The sequence below is a fragment of the Rousettus aegyptiacus genome, unplaced genomic scaffold (genome assembly GCF_014176215.1).
Source record: "Rousettus aegyptiacus isolate mRouAeg1 unplaced genomic scaffold, mRouAeg1.p scaffold_m13_p_8, whole genome shotgun sequence".
NCBI lineage: Eukaryota > Metazoa > Chordata > Mammalia > Chiroptera > Pteropodidae > Rousettus > Rousettus aegyptiacus.
Window position 1 is genome coordinate 109905450 of NW_023416311.1, and position 10061 is coordinate 109915510.

The 10061-nt window shown below is 59.2% G+C and overlaps 1 long non-coding RNA gene across 1 annotated transcript; it reads left to right on the forward strand.

Annotated features, from left to right (window-relative positions):
• The first annotated feature begins 5125 nt into the window (after positions 1-5125).
• Positions 5126-8357, forward strand: LOC107518887. The gene is made up of 3 exons (XR_001598975.2): positions 5126-5490; positions 6195-6293; positions 7716-8357. It is a non-coding gene; the product is annotated as an uncharacterized LOC107518887 (long non-coding RNA).
• Positions 8358-10061: the final 1704 nt, after the last annotated feature.

Here is a 10061-nt window from a genome sequence, read left to right on the forward strand (position 1 = left end):
ACCGTTAACACTCTGGAAGGACCCAATGCGTTCGAAGGCGTCAGGGCCCCTGGGAGAAGGAGAACAGGAGTAAGCGGTGGAGTGAGCGGGGCGAACCCCCGCCAACTACGGGGCGGGTCAGAGGGTCTGCCTCGCAGGTCAGAGGAACCTCAGCCCGGGCGGCCTGCCGGGCGGGGCGGCCCTCGGGGACGGTGCGAGGGTTCAGAGCATCGATACTCGGAACAGAACGCACTGACACAACAGGGAGTCAGGGACGCTGGTCGTGTTTCCCAAGACCGGTGTTAGGCTCACCATCAGGATTCGGGGGGCCTGGGCGCGGCTGTGCCACATGATGGTCTTCGGGAGAGTTCGCCTTCCCTCGGAGGAAGAGTTTGAGGATCCGGGCACGGGCAGGTGCATGGACTTCCTCGGAGATGCAGTGTGGCGTGGAAGGGCTGCTGGGGTTTGAAAAGGAAGAACCAGCTCAGGGAGGAGGTGGAGAAACGGCTCCCGACATCCACTCCCTTCGTGCCGAAGTAAACGGGTGAGATCTGAAGACTCCAGGGCTTCCGGTCCCCTCGACGGCAGCATGGCTGGAATCTTCGCCAGGTTCGCACAAGGGGCGTCGTGACAGTCTGGCACGTTCAGATAAAGAAGCGCCGGCCACGGCAGGGTCATGTGGCACTACTGTGTCACCAGGCACACGGCCTGCAGAATGAGTGGCCGACGCGTAGGTCCATGTTTTTGTCTCGGGGGGAGAACGGAATGGACGCCGTCCCTCGCGTTAGCTGAAGCTCCGACTTTGCAAGCTGTCGGGGGACGCCTGTCTAAGAAACTCAGGTCCAGGCGATGGGATTTAAGTGCGCGTCCCCAACTGCTTACTGCTGAGCCGCAATTTGCACAAAACGTTCTGAAGAAAAGGGCGCGGAGTGAAAAGAAAGACCTCTTTCTCGTCGATGTTGATACTGAAGCAAACGCCGCTTTTTTTCTTTTTGTAAGAAAATGCTAATATGATAAGCGGCTATTGATAACAATAGTCAAATCTGAACACTTGGCAGGTGGCTATTGAATAAGATCAGACAGATGTGTTGTATAAAAAATACAACTAATAGAAAATGTCTTTGTAATATTTGTCACAAATTTTCAGCAGAATAATAATGAAAAAATGAAGAACAGTGAAACTAGGAAGGGTACGGAGCTATTTCCTTCAATCTGTGATTTTTTTTTTTTAAGATCAGAAAGCAGGAGTCGGTTGGCATTTCACTCGCCCTGGGAGACCTCAGCAGCTTCCTCTAACAAAGGGAAGGATTTCCTCCGCTGGGAGCCGGGCAGGGGTGTGGGACCCGGCAGGGGTGTGGGACCCGGCACCTCTCAGAGCTGGACAGGCAGCTCGGCGCCCTCGCGCCAGTGAGCAGAGGGAGAGAAGCATCGTTATTCACGTTCGCAGATGGACCATCCATCCCAGAGTCGTCACAGCGATGCACCCGGCCAGTCGTCCTGTTCTGCTGCCCAGGGCCCAGCTGCTTTCTAGAAAGCTCCTCTGGTTGGGCCACGCAGAGGACTGAGGGAGAGGGGAAGGAAGGCAGAAATGTGACACTCTAGGGGGCTCCTCTGCGGAGCCCGCTGCAGCCCAGAAAGCTACCGTGAGAACGGCTGCGTGGAAATGACCGTATCTGGTCCTTCCAACCAAATCTCATCTTTTAAAGGCGAGACTTCGGAAACAGGAGCCGGGAGGAGATGTGGAGCGTGCGTGAGTGTGTTTTTAAGTAGAGGGGGGAGGGGCGCCTCTCTGAAGCTGCCCCACAGGTGCGTTCGGGGAGCAGGACCCCCGCACCGGCCACCCCGCCGGCCGTCCCCACGCCCTCCCTGCCCGGGAAGCCATCACTCCGTCTGTATCCACCGGTTGCCCGGTGGGCCCAGCTCCCAGCGAGGCCCCTGGTGAAAGCCCAGGAGAGGCGAGCCCTGTCCGGCTGCTAGAATGGACGCCCCCGGCCCAACCGGCTGTCCTCGGGCCCCGGGGAGGGGAAAGAAGTGAGCGCCGCACGGCCCGCTTTCGTCGGAGGTCGGGGAGGGGGCTGGGGGGGAGCCGGGCTCCTTGGTTCAAGGCTCCCCCCCGTAGATGCGGATGTCTGAGCCGGTGGCGGGTCCCCGGAGTGGGCAAGCCGAGGGCAGCGGATGCCTGTCGCGGAGAGGACATTGCGCCGCCCAGAAGGATGGATGGGTGTCGGGGGCGCGACCGCTCTGTCTCCTGCCCTGCGAGCTGGGGCGGCCTCGCCCCGACGCGCTCCGCTCACCATCCTCGGAGCCGGCGGGGTCCGGGTCCCGCGCCCCGCGCCCTGCGCCCGGCGCGCACCACCGCGAGGGGCGCTTTGCTTCTGCACTGTCTCCGCGTGAGAAAGGCCGAGAGGACGCGAACGCGTCCAGGAACGTTGCCGTGTGTGTGTCTGTCTGTCCGTCCGTCCCCCACCTCCAACTTACGTGGTCTCCCCACAATCGCTCACAGACGGGAAGGGAAGAGGCGACACGCAAACCTGCAGGTCACACCACGGGGGACCCCTCTGTCGCTCACGCCTTCTTCAGCAGGTCCCCCCACCCCCGATAAATCAATCGGCCACCGAATTACCCCCAGGGGGCTCTGGTGGCCTCTGCGTGGCGCTTGCCCTCCCTGCGGGAGGCGGAGGGGACCCCGCGTGCGGTGACCGCAGCCCCGCCGCAGGGCCTGAGTTCAGGGGTAACCGGCTCTGGTCCTCTGCTGGTCCTGCCTGTGGCTGCGGCCCCCGCGGTCCCACGGGCGTCCGCCAGCGCCGGGGCACGACGCCAGCTCCTCGCGTGGCGGTGGACGGGGGAGCCTGCCGGGGGTGCCCCCGCCTTCCTGGGGAGACACGGCGGGGGGCGCTGCCCGTGGAGCGCTCTGGGGGACACTTGGCTGTCGGGCTGAGCTGAGCTGAGCCCCGGCCGCAGAGCTGGCGGGACATGCGGGGGGCAGTGTGCGGCATTTGGCCGCCGAGCGGACCCAGGCCGCCGCGCGGGTCGCCCCCACAGCCGCACTAACTGGGATGCGATGACAGAGACAGGCCCCGTGGAAGTTTCCTGACCAGAGACGCGCTCCGCAGCGCCAGCCTCCGCCCTGTTACGCTGTGAGCCAAAACGCACGGAGACCGCGGGCTTGCAGCCCGGATCAGAGGGGCAGGTGGCTTTTCTGCTCGGGCCTGTAACGCAGGGTGAGCTTGTCCCCGCCCCTCCCCCACTGAACGCCCCCGGTCTTGACTGGGGCACAGAGGCCACAGGAAGGCCAGATCCGTCATTATTATTAACCCGTTTGGGACTCACGAGAGCACATTCATGAGTCCACTCAATTTAGAGTCTATTTCATTTCCTTGGCTCGGCAAATGGCTCCCCCGTCTTACGACGAGTGAGGGATTTAATATTCAGCGGCTTTCACTTGGCAGCGCGCATCTGCCGGCTTGCCGTTCCGGGCCGAGGTGCAGGAGAGGAAGGAAAAGGCGAGGCTGTGCAGCTCTGCCAATGCAAAGGAAATTTTGCTGAATCTCGAGAGTCTATATGTGGCTCAGAGAAGAGGAATTTAAACAGCCCCCTCCCCGCCCCCACCCCAGGGGCCCGGACGCCGCGCGTGCAGTGAGCGCGAGCGTGCACGTGCGTCTGCAGTTTCCGTGGCGGGCGGGGCGCTTCTTTGAGTCCAGCAGCAGCTGATGGAGTCTGGTGGGGCTGCGCCAGCGTCTTCCAGAGCGAAAAGGATTCACGGCCGAGCCGGGCTGCGCTGGGACCGTGTCCCCTTCAGTGGGGGCAGACGAGGTTCTACCTTGTCTGAGGTCCCAGCCGCTAATGTCAGCAAACTCACTGCTTCCTGGCGCCCCCGGGAGACTCACTCCGTCCCCCGAAGCGTGGGGAGGTGGCCCTCACACTCCCTACTGACTGAGTGGGACTTGGGCTGAAGGCGGGTGGCATCGATGCACATTGGGGGTGTGTGTGTGTTGGGGGGGTGAATTCCAGCTCCACGGATTGACAGAAAAAACACACAATTCCTTGAAATGCTTCAGAGCAGCGGAGGGCCGGGGGCATGTGGGAGGGAGGAACAGTGGCATGGTAGGGGGGGCGGCTGGGTGGCATCTCCCTGCTTACGGAAAGCCTGAGAGCAGCGGGGGCCCGGCTTCCGGGTGTCCGGTGACTGTCAGGACCGCGGGACTCAGAGCGGCCGGATCATCACCCCCTTAGGGCAAACCAGAGCTTCTACCTGTTTCCATGTTGCACGAGGATTTTTTTTTTTCTTACTCAAAATATTTAACACATTACATCTGCTAAGCTTCCTTACTTCCAATAATGACCATTAAAAAAAAAGAAAGAAAATTCTGATAGATCCTCACATTTTTAAGACGAGTTATTGCCGGCGAGCGGCACACCCCCTAGCCCCACACTCCACGGCCTCAAAGAAAAATCATCTCTGGTTCTGTTCTTGATCTATTTCAGTTAATTAAAATAATGCAGAGGAAGCCCTTCTCTCTGGTTTGTTAATTACGAAGGTATTCAATATGCCACTGCAAATGGCGTTTTGCTCGTGCTTAATTAAAATAAATACAAAAATGTAAATGAACGAAACAGATTTTGGCACTGGTCTGTGGTTACAGGGCCAGATTTTACGTGTGGCTGTAACACAAGCAGGGGAATAAATCTTTATATTCTTGCTTTTAATGGCTTGGCATCTGGCCGCGTGTAGGGGGTGCAGCCTGCTAGTTCATCTCCCCAGTGCGTAGGAGTTGCCCCAGCCCCCCTTCCTCACACCCACTCCCCCCCCCCCCGCCCCACAAGGAGCAGCTTTAGGAAAATCACTCCAGATATTAAGGGAGGGGTGAGAGTTTGTTTCTTGAATCCATCTTTCCCCTAACAATTCGGAATATGAAAAAGGACATTTTTTTCACCATCCTTCGTCAAGCGGTTCTGAGATGTTTTTCAGACGCAGGCTCACTCATTTCCCCCGCTTCCGGGCCCGCAGGGAGCGGGAAGGGAAGACGGCTCCGGATTGGCTGAGCAGGAAGTGGGCGGGGTCTGTGGAACCAACTGGTTCCGTGGCCACTGCTGCTACGCCCACGGTTTCCGGTTTCCGGTTTCCGGTTTCCGAGGCCGGGGACGAGTTCCGGGGTGCGGGAACCGCGGCTTCGCGTCGCGCACCTAAGCGCCGCTGGTCACCAGTCCCGATGGTGCAACTCGAATGGGTGGCGCTCTTTATTCGCCGGTTTCTAAGTGTTTTAGGGCCACGGTTCGCGTGCAGATCCGCGCTGCGCAGACCTTCGCGATGCCACCTCGCGGGACCTGCATGCTGGGACTTCCGGTTGGCGGGGGTGTGTGCATAAAATAGCGGCGCGGGTGCGTTCCGTTATTCTGAAATTCGCAACTGCGTTTCTTCTAAAACAGCGATGAGTGACTTCAGTTCAGAGAACAGACTGAGGACTCGTTTGGTTAACGGCGAGAGGAGCCCAAGCGGACCAGCTTGCGATCGTGAGTCACGCGAAGTACACTGGGACCCCGGGCGCCCGAGGAGCCGCTCGGAAGTGACAGAAGCAGAAACGAGGCAGGAGCTCGCGAGATGGCCAGCCAGGCGTGGAACCCGCTCGGACCCTGCCCAGCCCCTACATCCACTTCTCTCTCCGGGGGCTCCCCCCGCTCCGGCCCCCGCTTTTCCTCCTGTCTCTTCCTCCTCCTCCTCGCTCGGAACTTCTGCCTCTGCTCGCCCTGGCCTCTGGGGGCACCTGGCGTACACCTTACTATTTTAGCCACTGAGAGAGGTCGTCGGGATGTGACCTCTGGTCCCGATCAGGAACTACTCTGGTGCCGAGTAGTTAGTTATTGGGGCCGGGGTGGGGGCATGGCAGCCACACACGTCTGGCCACTCCTAGGAGCACAGCAGGGGGAAGTGGGAGGAGGAGGCATCGTTCGAGGGGACGCCGCTCTCAGAAGCGGGCCCTGGACGGTGAAAACGGCAGAAAACTCTGTGCCCGCCCGCCTGGGGCACGGCGCAGCGCTGGGGAGGGCGTGCAGGACAGAGGGCGACATGCAGGGTCCACGCAGAAGGGCTGAGGAGGGCACGAACCACATGACCCCATAACTTCAGTCCAAGTCTCCGAACTGGGCCTGAGGCGCAGGCTCCGTGGATGCTGTCGCGTGAGTGAACGGCGGAAGTACCTTTGTTCCCTTTGTTCCAGGAATGCGTTTGCCGAGATTCTCCCAGATTCTGCCGGGGCCTTTTGCAGGCGAGTGAGACGCCTCCTGGGGGATAATCAGGGGACAGGAAGAAACAGCAGGTATGACACGTTTTGGGGGGGCAAAGGCCCTGGCAGGCAGGGTTAGGAGGCAGTGAAGAGGAAGGCGCGCCAGCGGGAAGAGGGGTGTGAGAGAGGATGTGGGGGGAAGGGAGATGGGGTCGGCTGGACCTGACCAGCCGTCTGCCTGGCTGGCGTCTGGCTGTGATGGCAAACGGCCTGGATTAGTCTGGCACATGCCCTGGGTCACCCCTCGGACATTTACGTTCTCACAGTCGTGGGGCCCAGGAGTCCAAGATCGAGGTGCCCGTAGGGCTGACGTCTCCTGAGGCCTTTCCCTCTAGCGCCTTTCCGTCTGCCCTGGGGTCACCTCTGTGTGTCCTCACCTCTCTCCTTACGAGGACAAGTCAGATTGTATCAGGACCCCCAACGCCTCGTTCTAACGGAGTCGACTCTAAAGACTCTGCCTCCAAGTGCAGTCACATCCTGAGGTTCGGGGTTAAAGCGTCGGGATGCAAACTCTGGGGGCCGCCCCGGCCCGCGGCGGCTGGCCGTGGGCTCCTCGCTGGCCCCTTCCAGGGAACATGAGCGTCCGCTGAGGGGTTCCACCCCCATCTCACTAAGCAGTCAGACCAGACTTGGTCCCTTGGATCGCTAACGGGTCAGTGGTACATAGGACCGATCGGGGCTCGGACTGCAGTGGAGACGGAGGAGAGGTCTCTGATCACCCTGCGTTTGGTGCTGCTGAGCAGGCAGTTCCCCGGGGGTCAGTTAGGCTGGCTGCCCCCTCTCCTGGCCGGCAGCCCCCACTGCTGGGGCCACAGGACAGCGTTAAACAGGACCTAGTGACCATGTCAGCCTCGAGGACGCCCCGGGCGGAATCTGGGCAGGAAGAGGAGAATCGAGGGCCCCGACGGGCAGGGCCAGCAAGTGCCGGGGCCACCGACAGGAGCTGGGGACATCAGTCTCAGAGTCAGGAAGCAGCTACGACAGTTTGTGGGGCGGGGGCTCTGGGCAGGGGAGCTTGACCCCCAGGAAGACCGTGCCGTGGGGTGCTGGGTTTGGTTCTGAGGCTGAGGAATCTGGGATGTTTTGGGGGTGCCCGGAGAGGGTTGGGGAGCAGCCCCTGCGATGCTGCACTGCATTTGTCTTCTGAGCCTGGACTCTGGCGGCTCGGAGGGGGAGGGGTAGAGCCCTCAGCCCACCGCCCCCCGTCCTGGTGGACCCTCGAGGCTCCCTAGCTTCGTTTGCCCCAAAGATAGTGAGCCCCCCGCAGAGCGGAGCGGGGCTCCTGTGCAGGGCGGTGCACGCCCAGCCCTGTTTCTGGGCAATGGAGATCCAGTGCCCATTTTAGCAGGAAGCTTTTTAGCGCTGATTAAAAACACTGAAGGCAACAGTGATAGTTGTCCAGACCTTTTCTCTTTTTTATATTGAATTTACTGGGGTGACTTTCCTCTCTCCCAGAGCTGTTCATTAGAGACGCTGGGAGGAGCCCACTGCCGTCAACAGCCTTGACGTGACACACACAATCGGGGACTCCTGAGAGTCCATTCAGCCGCGCTAATGGGGAAAATTACGGGGCTGGCATCTGGCATCCGAGACGCACCGTGCCGCATCCTCACACAGCGCCAGCTGACGGCCGGACGAGCCCGCGCGCTCGGAACTGGGGCGCCCGCTTTGTTCCTTCCAGCGCCCCCCGCCCGCCCCCATTACGTACTGTATGTTTTCTGAGCTCACCATTTAAAATACTTAAATACTTTGTATCATTTAAGGATGTTTAGTCACTTAGTAACATTCAAATAATGTCTAAGTATGGCTGTAAAAACTGCAGAAACTACAGGCGAAACGCAGCAAAAACAGAAAATATACGTTCATCTAACATTTGGACACGTGATTACGCATAAACGTGGGTTCTAAAAGGCACATGACCAACATGCAAATGAAACGTTTAATCTTTTCTACTGCTTTGCTGCACCAGTGGACAGGTACCCCCGCTCTCCGAGACCCCGTCTTCCTTAGCATGGGGTAGCGACCATCGATTAGCAAATAAAATGCTACGCGGGGGAACGTTCAGGGCTGTGGCACAGCCCGTGTGGGCTGGAGGAATCTGGGGACCTGGACGCGGGAAGGGGGGGACGTTCTAGCCTGGGGGACACTGAGGAGAGTGGCCGTGGCGACTGCACGGGGAGCGAGGGCCGGGGCTGTGGAGGAAACAGGGACTTCTGTCCGGCAGGGGAGACACTGAGGCTGGGAGGCCCTGGAGCCCGGGAGGCCTTGAGGTCGCCCAGCGGGGAGAGGCGAGAGGTCGGCTACGGCGCGGTCTGGGAGGGAAGGGCAGGGTGACGCGGCAGGAGTTCGGAGCGGACGCTGCCCCTCTGAGCGGCATCGCCGCCTCCTCCCCCCTCCCCGACCTTCCTGCATGGCACGCGGGCGCCCTCGCTCCTGGGCTTCTAGGAGCTGTTCATGGCGACTTTTATGCGTGAACCCGGCTAGTTCGGGACACCCAAATATTTGGCCCCAAACCAACCCGGATATTGCTGTGAAGATGTTTTTTATGAGGAAACTAGCATCAGTGGACTTCAAGTGAAGCGGGCGACCTTCCCAGTGTGGGTGGGCCTCACCCAACCAGCGACGGCCTCGGGCGCGAATGCGGCCCCCGAGGAAGAGAGAATTCTGGCGCCAGGTGACATTCGGATTCGAGCTGCAGCATCAGCTCTTCCCGAGGTCTCCAGCCCCCACGCTGTCCTGCGGGGCTCAGACCGGCCAGCCCCTGCGGAGTCGCTGCTCTCAGGGAGCTGACCTCTGATGTGGGGAACCCCCCAGGAGATGACGATATGTCAATTCCCGGGGTGCCCCACTGCGCTGAGCTCTGTGGAGGCAAAAATGCAGGTAAGGTGGTTGGGGCCCGAGCTGGCTGGGGAGGTCGAGGGGGGTAGGTGTTCACAGCACATACCTCGCTAACACGGCGTGTTGAGAGTTGGATCTGAAGGAAGGTAGGGAGCGAGCTATGGTGACTTATTTGATGACTGTGATAATTTTCCAGATGACTCTGAGGAATCTCATCAGAGATGTGTGTGTGTGTGTGGGGGGGTCTTCTCTTAAATATCGCATCCCCCACATCTCTCCCCAAAGGTCGGCTGCATGCTCAGGTTCTCCAGTCTGCCCCGTGCCTCCCTTCCGGTGATTACCTCATATGCCTCACAATCTTTGCAGTCTAGTTATTTTAAGGATGACAGAGTGGGTGGATTTATCCGGATAGCTGGTGTGAATTCCCTCTGCTGTTATGTGTGGAAATTTGGCCCCTGAATTAAAAAGCTTCTGGAGATTTCTGTGTATGTGGGTGGCCTGTTGACTGACAAGACTTACTTTAGGGTAAATGAGTAGATGACTGGATTTGAGGAAATGATTTATATCTTTCTATCCATCCGTCTACTCACCCATCCATCATCCATCCATTCGTCATCTATCCATCATCCACCATCCACCCTCCGTCCATCCATCATCCACCATCCATCATCCATCATCCATCCATCCATCCATCCATCCATCCATCATCCATCTGTCCACCACCCACACATCCATCCATCCATCCATCCACCACCCACCCACACATCCATCCACCCATCCATCCATCCATCCATCCATCCATCCATCCACTCATGCATCTCTCTTATCTATTCTGTGTGGAGTAAAGTCTAGAATGCTGGAGCATTGTGTTCACCAAGATTCAGCCAACTTAGATAGTTCATAGTTGGGTTTTCAACTTCTCCATCTTCTAATCCTGTTTTTGGCTCCCCTTCCACATTCACC